Below are 5000 nucleotides of genomic sequence, written 5' to 3'. Positions count from 1 at the left end.
AGCAAACCCTGAGCGAGCGAAAGGAAAAGGAAAAAAGCCATTTCAGAGTCAACTGTCAATAACCAACGAATAGGAATCACGCTAAAATTAGAAGCCATTAAAAAAAAAATGAAGAAAACTTGGTCAGTTCAAGGTCAAAGAGGAGTTTTACTGATGTACCTTATTCCATTTATCTCTGAAAACGAGATCATTAACATTTTGATCGGTATGGTTGGCTAGGAATAAGAATCGGCAAAATACGGCAATGCAACCAAGAAAGGACGAACCTCAAACTGGATCCGCTCCAACACTGAAATAGCATTTAGGTGCTTTAAAGAAACTTATGAAAACACAAGCTAGTGAGATTTCCCACTAATTTTACGAGAGCTTATTGCGATTACTTATTCATAACATAAGGGCAAGATTTTCTTGTTACTGTCGAGTCACAGCGAAAACCAGTTGGGCAAACGGATTAAAAAAAGGCTTGTTCGCTTGGATCTTAGAGCAAAACAAACAAACAAATCAACTTTTTCTTTACGTCCAAAAGAGTACAGATAATTGCTATTTAATTCCAGTTGACAATAAAAATTTGATTTTCATTCCTGAACAAAGGAAGAACCGATTAAACCATCTTTTAAAAATACGCATTGGTTTAGTGCCCAAGGAAAGAATTTGTGGAGTAAACGGTGCATGGAGTGAACATTATTTGTTGTAATGTAAGGATTAAAGCTTCCATGTGAAGAATGGGGAATTCTCCGTTGTAAATATCTTTTCCTTTATGTCGTAATATATAAAAGCATACTGTAAAATTCAAATCTTCAGAGATTTTCCTACTTGTGAAAACCGGTTGTAATACACGATCGATTTTCTTTCCAAGGTCACTTAGTTGCCTGCGCACGGAGTCGGCAGATTTCTGATTTTTGAAAGGCAAGGTTATTCGTACAGGGCTGTCGACTGGCTTAATACGGTTTTGCCTCTTTATGATCGAGTTACTTTCAACAGATTTGCGGCACGCTCGCTGAAGGAGGAAAACGCTGGTTCACTTAATGAGCACTTTCGCTCGATTTAGAACACGCTGGTTCAAGAACAAAGAAGAACACTCTACGAGAGTACTCTATTGAAGTACACAGTTGAACCACAAAAAGAACGTAAACGTGATTTTAAGGTGATGTTACACGAGCCGATTTTTAACGCAACATTGTTGCGTTAAAAGTTGCCTCCCGTAGCAGGGTGCAAAGGGTGATTTTTAACGCAACATTTTGTTGCCGCAACATGTTGCAGGTTTTTGAAAGCGATTCAAAAACCTGCAACATTCTTGCCGAATTTTGTTGGTGTTGGTGCGTGTAACACCCCCGCCGCTGACTTTTAACGACACATCGTCAAGAGCTAACTCTCTCATTAACTGATGATATACCCCTCTTTCCTCCCTCTGTCTAATCCAACTTCTCGTGCAAATAATTCGTTCCCGATTTCTTCCTTTTTCATCTTCCAAATCGTCCACTAACAAGAGAACCTGAATGATTTTGAGCCGCCGTCTTCTTAACTCATTGTCCGCCATATTTGTCGAGCAGGAGCCTGAGCTCAAGTGTTGCGAGCAATGTTGCGTTAAAAGCTGTCTCGTGTAACATGGATTAAAAATCGGCGTTAAAGATCGGCTCGTGCAACACCACCTTTACTTACCTTTCACTCTAGTTCCCATCTCCATTACCACAAGCCACAGGCACGGACTGACCTCGCAGCTCTCTCGAAGTCACATGGAACTGGGGAGGGAAGCCATGATGTCACAATCAAAATTTCCGCGATGTGATTGGCTTATTTTTTTCTATTGTTACATTACATTACTTTTTTCTCTGGATCACTCGACAATTTTTTCGCCTGCAGCTCGATACTTTCACTTGCTGCCGCTTCGCGATCCTCGCCTTTTGGCTCGGATCGCTCGTTGGCAATTAATGCTACTAATCAAGTGAAGCTATGATCTTCGCAGTTATGAACGCAATTTTACAATTGCGTAGAGAAGCCTGAAAAATTCAGGACTTCAACGGGGTTTGAGCCCGTGACCTCGCGATTCCAGTGCGACGCTCTAACCAACTGAGCTATGAAGCCACTGACACTGGGAGCTGGTCATATGTGGGTTCCAATGGTCCCGTGAGGAATGAATCAACGATGAATTGGTATATGAAATGAATCGTATATGAACTGCGGATATGAAATCAAGTGACCAGCTCCCAACGTCAGTGGCTTCATAGCTCAAACCCCGTCGAAGTCCTGAATTCAGTTTCAGGTTTCTCTACGCAATTGTAGAAATTTCGTTCATAACTGCGAAGATCATAGCTTCACTTGATTTCATATCCGCAGTTCATATATGATTCATTTCATATACCATTTCATCATTAATGCCACTAAATTTGCCAATGGAAACAACGAGGCCCTATTAGGGGTTATCGGGAATACGGGATATTTAGGTAAAAAAACACTTATAGGGATATGGAATATTTAGGGGGAAAATTAACGGATATTTAAAAAACCGAACTAGTATTATAGTGATACAAACCACAGGAATTAACGGGATACAGGATATTTAGGGATACGGGATACTTAGATTCCTCCCTCCCCTAATGAGGCCTCAGCAATCAGCACAGCAATACTATCATAATTTACTTTTATTAAAGCCTTTTGAGGAATGTTAAGATAAAAAGGTGAAATTTCTTTGGAATGCTCACTGGATATAGGCCGCTTCATTCGTTTGCTTTGGTTTGTGTATAAAACAAAATAGAGTGTATGTCTTTTTATTTGTTGTTTAAGGCTTTTTTACTAATATTCTTTTCACGTTTTTGATTTCTGTACTAGAAGGAATGGATTAATTTTTTGTTGTCGAATGTCATTAACTTGACCTATCAAATACCATTGAATTTGATGTTAGGCTTAGTGTCTACTTAACAATTATTCCACGAGAGCGCGTTGGATATGAGAGAGACCACCGAGTGTTGTTTTTAGTTGTTGAAGGTTTTTTTCCAATCTTCTTTCCCCGTTTTTTTGAGTCCTGTATTGGGAGGAATGGCAATGGAATCCCCAAGCAGTGCCGTTGCTAAGCGGGTCATGTGAGAGTTCTGAGCCTGATTGCCACTTCTATGTGTTTTTTTCACGATTTATTTTGTTGTCATTTACATAACCGATACGTATAATTTACAGTCTTTCATCTCCCCGAGAGGGTAGGAAATGAAAGACTTCCCAGTAACGAAGACATTAATCCTTTTTTAATACTTGATATATTTTCCCGTTTTCAGTCGTGGATACGCGACGCTTATCTACGACTATCGCTAGGGGTCAGAATATGCAAATTTATCACTTACTCCGATGTAAACTAATCGATAAGTCAACGATCATTTTCGAAGACATGCCAATTTGTCAATCACTCAGTTGAATTGAATGGCAACGATCAATATCGATTTTTCGACGTTTCACTTTCCGAAGTAATAACGAGAACGTCATCTCAAAACAGAAATTCTCATTATTGTAATCACTTCACGACTATTCCAAGTTTTTTTAATATGACAAAGGTGTGGCAATTCCTCAGGAGTGAAATGAAAATTTATCCTCAAGTGCTGACGTTCTTCATAAAACCTCAAATTTAGCTATTTCACGTTGTTGCTTTGCTGAAGGCGGCAAAGAAATCAACAAAAGTGAAAAACGCACATGCAGAGCGTGCAAAGCCATTGTTTTTGCCCACTAAATATGCAAATTAGCAAGTGGAGAAGATTGTTCTGAACTGGCTTGCCTTCCTTGTGCCAGACAAGTCGTCCGACTGCGGCTGTCGTTTAGGGTCAAGAATCGCTCAGCAATGTTCTGTTCGAGAAGGAATGTTCGGGATCACACGCAAAGCGATCCACTGCGCACCGATCCCTCCCGACTGGCGTAACACCTTCGGCGAAGCGAAATTTAGATGGTTTAGAGGAAAGTGCCGCGAATTCGAACGGTGAATTGCAGGCCATACAGTCATCGAGGAGATCCCTTTTAGTTTCGTCAACAATTTCAAACACTTAGCCTAAGAACTTTAGTTTCAAAATACTCAACACTTGGTAAAATAATTTAGTGAGCAACTATTTAAGCACTAGAGGATGTTTTCCCTGTTTCCATAGCCTCATCTAAACACGAGGGAGAGTTGGGAGAATTCGAGACAATTATGCAAACCCGAGATGCAGTCGAGGGTTTGCATAACTGTCGAGAATTCTCCAAGTCCTCTATTGCTTTTAAAAATATTTCTTAAAGATAATTCGACAAATGAAGGTAACAAACGAAGGAAAATTCTTGATTGAAACAGTTTTTCTTGGGCGTTTTCCATTTACAAAAAAATTTTGGTGAAGAGAGGGGCACTTTGTAAGCTTTACGAACACATTTTACATTAGAAAAGATCAATGTCGTGGAAGATAATCACTCTTACCCTCGTTTTAGCAAAGTCGCTCTTGTATGCAAATTTCCTCTGTGCACAGAAAAGCGCTGTTGTTTTAATTCGGAATGGACACGCGTTTAAACGCACATTTTTGAAGCTTTTCAAACCTGACAATACACTTCTGCTCCTTCAGTTTAAACAGTACTTAACCAACGAATAGCGCTAACCACGCTTCGAGTAACCGGTTCCTGGTGTTCTAATCTTGGTAAGTTTCTGTTTTGAGCGGTCGTTCGAGGTCGTGGATCCAAGTCACCAGCAGTGCAACAAATCAAAATACCGAAGAAAGAAAAAAGGACAAAAAAAATCCGATGATCTCCATTGTATTAACTAAAGAAGCAACCCCACTGTTTAACTTTGTTGGGTGAGACGCTCACAGGTAAGTAAAAGACGGTGCCATTTAAGACTGAGAAAACAACCAAATTTCAAAGACCCATTTAACCAATAAATTAATGATATCGCCTCTCTCCTCTTCAACAATTCTGATCGTTACATGTCCTCCGCGGTTCAAAAGGCAAAAATAAATTGCCTTGACCTTCTGACATAGGGAAGTATTGACTTTTAATGCCAAATCCCC

The sequence above is a fragment of the Montipora capricornis genome, chromosome 4 (genome assembly GCF_036669925.1).
Source record: "Montipora capricornis isolate CH-2021 chromosome 4, ASM3666992v2, whole genome shotgun sequence".
NCBI lineage: Eukaryota > Metazoa > Cnidaria > Anthozoa > Scleractinia > Acroporidae > Montipora > Montipora capricornis.
Note: the sequence above shows the minus strand (reverse complement) of the source record.